The sequence below is a fragment of the Physcomitrium patens genome, chromosome 9 (assembly GCF_059467195.1).
Source record: "Physcomitrium patens ecotype Gransden chromosome 9, ASM5946719v1, whole genome shotgun sequence".
Lineage (NCBI taxonomy): Eukaryota > Viridiplantae > Streptophyta > Bryopsida > Funariales > Funariaceae > Physcomitrium > Physcomitrium patens.
Genome location: NC_143418.1, coordinates 8,052,951 through 8,062,636, shown reverse-complemented (window position 1 = coordinate 8,062,636; position 9,686 = coordinate 8,052,951). Strand labels below are relative to the sequence as shown.

Below are 9,686 nucleotides of genomic sequence, written 5' to 3'. Positions count from 1 at the left end.
TAAAGGATACTTATTATTGATCGTGATCTTGTTGAATCCTCAATAGTCATACATATTTGTAAAGATCCATCTTATTTCTTCACAAATAAGATAGGTAAAGTCTAATACATTTGGACTTACAAATGCATTGATAGCTTTTCAACATCTAATAAATGGTGTATTTTGAGTATTTTTTGACAATTTCATTGTATATTATTTGAATAACATCTTGATCTATTTTAAAAACACAGATGAACATGAACTTCATGTTTGTCATATGTTACAAAAATTAAGAGATGTAGGACTCTATCCCAAGATAGAATATTATTAAGATAATGATGTAGATCTATTTTTGTATAGATCTTAGCTTGATTCAATTATTTGAGAAGTCCAGATATCAAAGGTAGAGGATACATATTCTTGATGGTGATCTTCTTGAGTCCTTGATAATCAACACACATCCATAATGATCCATCTTTTTTTTTTATAAATAAGATTAGAGCTCTTATTGGAGATTTCAAATGGTGTATAAAATTCTTGGCCAGATTTTCTTCAATATATTCTTTGAATTCAGTTAATTTATTTTGTGATAAACTATAGCTTGGTCCAAATGGAAGTTGTGCTCCTTCTTTAAGGTCGATTGAGCAGTTATAGGGACGATGTTCTAGAAGAGTATCTACATTCTTTTTCTTGAATACATCTTGAAACTCTTGATATTGGCTTCGAATGCGACTTGAAGACTTTGCATTATTAGAAATAAGTGTAGTGTAAATGAAACAAAGTGATCATTCTTTGGTAATATGCAAAAAAACTCTTGTACCTACAAACATAAGTTTTATTGTGCTAGACTTATGACTTTTTACTAGATTGATTTCACTCTTAGTTATAATTTTAGAGAAGTCAAGAGTTTAAAAAATCCAATCTATGCAAGGATTATATTTTTTTAACCATGATAAATCTAAAATGACTGGATTAGAGAGAAATCTAATTATATTAAAGATTACGCAACTACTATGACCATTTATTGCTACATCCATAGGAAGTGTTTCATGAGTAATATCTCTAGTAGATAACAGACGACCATCTATGATTTCTACATAAATAGGTTTAGTTTTTTATAATAATGATATTTTATGATTTTTAATAAATTCTACATCTAAGAAACAAGCCGAGGCTCTTGAATCTATCAAAGCAGAGGCTTTATGATTATTAGGTCATAAATGCACATCTATTATAAAATAAGGAGAGGATTTTGAGGAGAGGATAGGACCTTCATTACAAATTGTACAAGATTCTAGCCGCACAATCTCTATTGTAGCTAGATAATTCATTTTTTGACACATTGTCTTTTTTGATAACTGTATCTTCTTTGTGGTTTTGTCACTTCTTTAGACAATGTTAAGCAATGTATTTAGGTTCTCCACAATATAAGTAAAATATTTTTTGATGGTGACAAGTCTTTTCTTCCTCAATAATAGGTTTAAAATGCATTGCATCAATTTGTATATCTTCTACTTCTAAATGTATGTTGAAGAGATGATAATATTGCCATTGAATTATAGTAATGTTGAAGCCCAATGGTAAGATTCTTAGATCAAAATTCATAAAGTTCATTGTTACACTTTATAGCAAAGTCAATTGCTTGATTCAATGTTTCAGAATCAAGTAAGTTGAGCATCAATTTCTTTACTTCATATTATAATCCATAGAAAAATTGGCTAAAAAATACAGCATTATTCTACTTGATATAAGTTATAAGTTGTCAAAACATGGAAGCATATAATATTACAGATTGATTGCCTTATTACAAAATATAGATCTTATTCATTACAACATGAGTTGCATTATATTCTCTATACATGGACCAAAATTCTTCCAAAAATACCTCTAAATTATCCAATATTGGATCTTGTCATTCAAAAAAAGATGAAAATTGTGATAGTAGTAAACTTGAAAAAAAGTGTATCAATGAATCTAACTTGTGATCTTAGAGTTGGATAGTTTTGACGTTGAAGTTCAATCACAAGTTGTACTTGATTGATAAATCCTCAAAATTTAGATCTTGTACCATCAAACTTCTGGGGTAGGGCAACTCTTGGTTCTTTAACACTTAAAGGATGTTCTACCATGGGTGAAGGGACATGATTTAGTGCACATATTGAAGCAGCTCTAATCATCTTTATATCCTCACTTTCTACCATTCTTGTTGATCCTTATGATGGAAAGATAAGTTGATGCATCACAAGCATCAACTCCTTCAATTGCTCTTACATTTGTACTATTGCACTCTTCATTTCAACAAGCTTTGCCATAATAATACTCAAAGAAATATCTAATATCACTAAAGATAAGTAAAAGAAAGGACTTAAGGACAAAGAAAATACTAAGAATAATATCAATTTAGAAGAGGATAATCCACAGCTTCTAATATGCTTATGTCTTATCATGAGAAAGGAGTAATCTACTCTTAATCAACACAAGACAAAGCTATGATATTATAAGTATACTCTTATCAATCTATTAGAAACATGAATTATAAGATGATGCATAAACTAATGAAATCCTTATAAAAAAAAGTAACAAAATAGAAATAAGAAAGTACATATATTAAAAAGAAACTGGATTGGCTTATTACCAAAAGACAAGAAAACTTGAAACTCTTGAAATTAGACTAGAAATAAAAAAAAGGAATTGACAAAAATGAAGAGAGCTTCACTCTTGTCTTTATACATATTATCTAATTAGAAGTTATGTGGCGATGTTCTATAAGACCTTGAATATATGTTGACTTTATAAGACAAATGCTTTGACTTACAAGACAAGTTTTTCTATATGTGTACCATATAGTTAACTTGCTCTTTAAGCTACCAACATGTATAGCACATGGTTAACTTATTAACCAAGTTTTTAACTTAAAAATCAACAATGGATACCTATAAAGTCAAAAAAACATCTATAAAGCTTTTAAGAAGCTTCTTTAGAAGATATTATAGAATTAATAGATTTTTATTTAATTATATCTACTTTTATCTATTTATATAGGTAATTATTGGCTAACATGTATATATCTATGATAGGATTATTTTTCAACTTTTTAAAGATTTCTTATTATTTCTTTTGTAATTTCTTTAAAGTTTCTTTTGTAATTGATTAAAGCTTATTTAACAATGTTAAGATTTAATTAGAATTTATTTAGTACTTTATTAAAAAAATAATTTTTTTATTATAATTTCTATTCTATCTTCTATAATCAAGTGCGAAGTGCATTCTCAAGTAATACTTCACATAATACAATAACATTATATCTCGCCATTTATTTGAGGAAAGACATGTCTTTCTTTTGGATCTTCATTTTGATTTTATTGTCTTGAAGGTTGTGACAATTGCAATGTCTTGTTTGATAAGTCCGCAAATCAAAGTTCTTAAGTTGAATCTACTAGTTGTTTGTTTTTCATCTCTTTAGCATCACAAATATACAAAATCTATAAAAAAAGATAGAAAGTAGATTGTTATCTTTTTTTAAACTTGTTTCTTTTATAGCAAAGATTTTTTATTTTTATCTTAATTTTGATGTATGTTGTTGATAAAAATTCTCAACTCTCTTTGCTACATTTATAAGATTCTTTGTTAGCTTCTATGTAATTTCACTAATATCATATCCATGCCAAAAGTCAAGATATTTCAATCTATTTTAGTACCACCTTAACTTTAAGACTTCTTCCACAGCAAAATCTTGATTATTATTAACTTCTATAGGAAGAGGTGGCATTTGTCTTCTTTTCAAGATATTCATTATCTTATATAGCTTAAGAAGAGATACATGAAATATAAGATAGATCTTCATAGATTTCAGTAGATATGATCATAAAACAATATAATTAACTTATTCACTAATAGAAAAAGGTTCAAGCCTATGATAGATTAACTTATCACAAAGATGAGTAGTCTTGATATTACGACAAAGTAACTATATCATTTTACTTACATTGAATTTTGATTGTTTTTTGCGATAAGCATTCGTATTAATCTTTTGTTGTTCTTGAGCTCCCTTTAACTGTGCCTTCATTCTTTCATGTAGTTTAGACAAATGATTTGCTTAATCTTTTGCCATAGGATTATCAACTTTTGAAAAGTCAAAAGTATCAAGTCATAGATGATAACCGTAATTGATAAAAAAAAAAGAAAAAAATATTAAGTGGAAGAATATATTGAATTTTTATATGTAAACTTTGGCAATGGTTAAAGAATTGTCCAATCATCTTGAAGATAGTTGATGTTATACCTCAAGTACTACTCTAAAATTTCATTTACTTGTTCTATTTGTCCATTAATTTGAAGATGAAAAGGCAAAAAGAACTTTATGTCTACCTTTATAATCTTAAAAAGGATATTCTAAAATCTTGATATAAATTGAGTCCCCCTATCTAATATCATATCTTTAGGCTCTCCGTAATAGCAATAGATATTATTAAGAAAAAGCTTAGCCGTTTCTTCACTTTTGATAGATTTTGTACGTAGTACAAAATTTTTTTATCTTAATAAATGATCTATTACTACGAATATAGAATCATATGAACCTAAAATTGGTAGATTTATGATAAAATCTATAGAAACAGAAGGCCATAATTGTTCTGGAATAGGAAATGGTTGCAGAAGTTCTTAAGGTCAATGCTAAAGAAACTTCGAACTTGAAAAAATATCACATGTTTGTACAAAGTTTTTTACTTCCTTCCACATTTGAAGCCAGGAAAAATCTCTTGATATTAGCTCTAAAATCTTGTTGTATCCAAAATTTTTGGCTGCTAAAAAGTCATGACAAGTTTGAAGAACACGTAATTGTATCTTACCTTTTAGAGTATATAATCTTCCATCAAAATATAGTAGGTTGTTCTTAAACTTAAACTTGAAAGTATCATGAGAGTTATAAGAATTATTCTTGATATCATGGATAAGAAGATCAAAAGACATACTTGAGTGAATTTGCTTGACAAATGTTGAATCAAAAGTCAATGTTGATTTTATTGCTCAAAGGTGAAAATGCTCTGACTTCAAAGAAATCATTCTTTATTGATCAAAAGATGCATCTTCTTATTTTGGTATAAGATAAGAACATTTAGAAAGAGCATTTGACAAATCTTCTTATTTTTCTAAGTTGATAAGTGAACTTGAAATCTAATCTTGATAAAGACATGTTCTAATTTAAAATACATGAAGATATGAAATACTGTCAGGGACAAGAACTCGATGAAAGCTAAAGAGTAAGTGAGACTTTTCTCAAAAAGAAATAGGACAAAATAGAAATATGTATATTAAGAAAGAAACTGGAATGGCTATTGCCAAAATACAAGAAAACTAGAGACCCTTGAAACTAGACTAGAAGCAAGAAAGGAGTTGACAAGAGTGAAGAGGGCTTCACTCTTGCCTCTATATATACTATCTAACTAGAAGCCACGTGGCGATGTTCTATAAGACCTCCAATATATGTTGACTTTCTAGGCCACATGCCTTTGCTTGCAAGGCAAGTTTTCTATGGATGGACCACGTAGTTAGCTTGTTCTTTAAGCTTCCAACATGCGTGGCACATGGCTAACTTGTTGACCAAGTTTCTAACCTAAAAGTCAACTATAGACTCCTATAAAGTCAAAGCAGCGTCGATGAAGCTTCTAAGAAGCTTCTCTAGAAGATATTACACAATTAACCTACTTTTACATACTTTTATCTATTCATATAGGTAATTATATGTATGTCCGTGACATTACCCTCCCTTCTAGGGACGAGTTCCACGAGGAGCGGTGATTATATATTGAGAAAATCTAATATGCGGCGAATTGTATTTGCTACATACTCTGATCTTTGTTCTCTTCGAAGATAGTTGATGGGTCTTCTTAGCCATCGATAGTGTCCCATTCCAGGGCGAGAAGACCACCCTGTTATTTGATCACTGTTGAGGCCTTCATAACTTCCTTCAAATAATACATTTGAAACACCATCAGGAGTCGTTCCTATCTCCAATAATATCACCAAACATCGAGAATCTCTTCCAAGGTCGTGATACCAAACGCGTTGTATCTCACCATCTATTCGAGGAAGAACATGTCGTTCTTGAGGGTCTTCATTTCGGTTGCGTCGTCTTGAAGGTTGTGACAATCGCAATGTCTCATCCGGTAAGTCAGCAAATGAAGGTTCTTGAGTTGAATCCGCTGGTTGTTGGCTCTCCATCTAATTAGCATCACAAAATGCAAAGAAGTTACAAATAAGGATAGAAAATTGAATGTTATCTTGCCTCAATCTTGTCTCTTTTATAAGAGAGGTTTTCATCTTGGTTTTGATAGATGTCGTTGATGAAAAACTTTGACTTTAGCTGATGCATTTGCTAGATTCCTGGATGGCTCCCATGTGCGCTCACTAATATCATATCCGCACCAATGAACAAGATATTCCAGCTTATTTCGGCGCCGCCTTGAGTCTAATATCTCTTCCACCTCAAATTCTTCATTATTATCTACTTCTATAGGAGGCGGTGGCATTTGTCTTCTTCCTTGTATATCCACTGTCTTATATGGTTCAAGAAGAGACATGTGGAATACAGGATGGATCTTCATTGACTCCGGTAGATGTAACCGATATGCAACTGGGTTGATCTGTTCAGAAACAGAAAAGGGGCCAAGCCTACGATAGTCCAATTTGTCACAAGGTCGAGTGGTCTTGATATTGCGACGAAGTAGCCATACCTTATCACCCACGTTGAGTTGTGGTTGCTCTTTACGATATACATCTGCATTTATCTTTTGTCGTTCTTGAGCTTTCTTCAACTGCGCCTTCATTATTGCATGTAACTCTGACAACCGATTTGCCATATCTTCTGCTGCAGGATTATCAACTTTTGAAAAATCAAAAGTATCAAGTCGTGGATGATAGCCATAATTGGCAAAGAAAGGTGTTTGTTGCGTGGAGGAATGTACCGTATTATTATAAGCAAACTCTGCCAATGGCAGAAGGTTTGTCCAATCATCTTGTTGGTAGTTGATGGTACACCTTAAATACTGTTCCAAGACTTGGTTTACGCGCTCTGTTTGTCCATCAGTTTGAGGATGGAAAGCTGAAGATAGCTTTATGTCCACTTTTAAAATCTTAAAAAGAGTCCTCCAGAATCTCGACACAAATTGAGTTCCCCTATCCGATATGATATCTTTAGGTAATCCATAATAGCGATAGATATTATCAATGAAAAGCTTAGCTGTTTCTTCACCTGTGATAGATTTTGTACATGGCATAAAATGTGCCATCTTGGTGAAACGATCTACTATCACAAATATAGAATCATAAGATCTTGAGTTTGGAAGATCTGTGATGAAATCCATAGAAACAGAAGACCATGGTTGTTCTGGTATAGGTAATGGCTGAAGAAGTCCATAAGGTCGATGTCGAGGAATTTTTGATCTTGAACAAATATCACATGATTGTACAAAGTCTTTGACTGATTTCCACATTTGTGGCCACCAAAAATCTCTTGATATGAGTTCTAGAGTCTTATTATATCCAAAGTGACCTGCTGCTGGAAAGTCATGACGTGCTTGAAGAACACGCAAACGTGCTTTTCCTTCTGGAACATATAGGCGTCCTTCAAAATATAATAGATTATTCTTGAACTCGAACTCAGAAGAATCATGAGACTTGGAAGAATTATTCTCGATATCATGAACAAGAGGGTCTGAGGACATACTGGACTGGATTTGCTTGAGAAAAGTTGAATCAACAGTCAATGTTGATTTCACTGCTCGGAGATGAAATTGCTCCGGTTTCAAGAGGACCGTTCTTTGTTGCTCAAAAGCTGCATCTCCTTCTTTTGGTACAAAATAAGAACGTCTAGACAGGGCATCGGACAAACCTTGTTGTTTTCCTGGCCGATAAGTGATAATGAAGTCGAATCTTGACAAAGACATACTCCAACGAGCTTGACGACGATTCAACACGCGTGCTGACATGAAATACTCGAGGTTCTTGTGATCTGTATACACAGTGACTGGACTAGAAGCACCTTCTAGATAATGACGCCATTCTTGAAAAGAATCCACGATTGCAAGAAGTTCTTTATCGTGGATCTCATAATTGATCTCGGCTGCTGAGAATTTTCTTGAATGAAAAGCTATCGGATGAAGTTTGTCATCTGATCCCATTTGTGATGAAACTGCACCCAAGGCAAAATCCGATGCGTCTGTTTCCATAAAAAATGCCTTGGAAAAATCAACACGATATAAGACTGGTGCAGAGACAAACGATGTCTTCAAGGCTTCAAATGCTGCTTCCGCTTCTTGATTCCATTGGAATTTATCTTTACTAGTCAAGCGTGTAAGTGGAGCTGCAACTCGTGAGAAGTCTTTGATGAAGATCCGATAGTAATTGGCAAATCCCAAGAAACATTGGACATCTCTTACAGTCTTTGGAATCTTCCAATCCATGATTGTTTGGACTTTCTTAGAATCCATCATAAGACCATCATTTGAAATGATGTATCCTAAAAAGTCAACTTGAGTAGTGTGAAATACACACTTTTCCATCTTGGCATACAATCCTGCATCTCTGAGTTTTTGTAATACTTGACGAACATGTATTTCATGTTCTTCAACATTCTTAGAATAAATCAAGATATCGTCTAGGTAGCAGACGACAAAATTGTCTAAGAATTCACAAAATACATCATTCATGAGATGTTGAAAAGCAGCTGGTGCATTCGTGAGTCCAAAAGGCATGACATTATATTCAAAATGCCCGTACCTGGTTCGAAACGCAGTCTTCCATTCATCTCCTTCTTTGATCCGTACTAGATTATATGCTCCTCTTAGATCCATTTTTGTATAGATTTTAGCTTGATTTAACTGGTCAAGGAGTCCTGATATCAAAGGTAATGGATACCTGTTCTTGATTGTGATCTTGTTGAGTCCTCGATAGTCAACACACATTCGTAAAGATCCATCTTTTTTCTTTACGAATAAAATTGGAGCTCCTGCTGGAGATTTTGAATGGCGTATGAAATTCTTCGCTAAATTCTCGTCAATATATGTCTTGAGTTCAGCCAACTCATCTTGCGATAAACTGTAAATTGGTCCAAATGGTGGCTGAGTTCCTTCCTTGAGATCGATTGAACAATCGTATGGGCGATGCTCAGGAAGAATATCTGCATTCTTTTTCTCAAAAACGTCTTGATAATCCTGATATTGACTTGGAATGCCACTTGAAGTCTTTACGCTTTCAGAAATAGGTGCAGCATAAATAGCAAAAGTTGATCTTTCTTTTGCTGTGTGTATAAATGCTTTTGCACCTATAGGTGCGAGTTTTACTATACTAGACTCATGGTTTTTTACTTGGTTAATAGAACTGTTACTAATGCTCTGAGGAAAATCAAGTTTACGAGAAATCCAATCTATTCGAGGATTATACTTTTCTAACCATGATAAGCCTAAAATTACTGGATTAGAGGGAGATCTAATTATATTAAAAATTACGCAACTACTATGACCATTTATTACTACATCTACAGGAAGTGTTTCGTGAGTTACATCTCCAGAAGACAACGGACGACCATCTATGACTTCTACGTGTACAGGTTTAGTTTTTTGTATTAATGATATTCTATGACATCTAGCAAATTCTTCATCTAAAAAACAAGATGAGGCTCATGAATCTACCAAGGCAGAGGCTTTGTAATT

At 32.6% G+C, this 9,686-nt stretch overlaps 1 long non-coding RNA gene across 1 annotated transcript; it reads right to left on the bottom strand.

The window, feature by feature from the left end:
• Positions 1 to 5,264: 5,264 nt before the first annotated feature.
• On the bottom strand, positions 5,265 to 8,153 carry LOC149988356 (uncharacterized). Its single transcript, XR_016504904.1, has 2 exons — positions 6,711 to 8,153; positions 5,265 to 6,198 (listed from the first exon to the last, which is right to left on the bottom strand). It is a non-coding gene; the product is annotated as an uncharacterized LOC149988356 (long non-coding RNA).
• Positions 8,154 to 9,686: the final 1,533 nt, after the last annotated feature.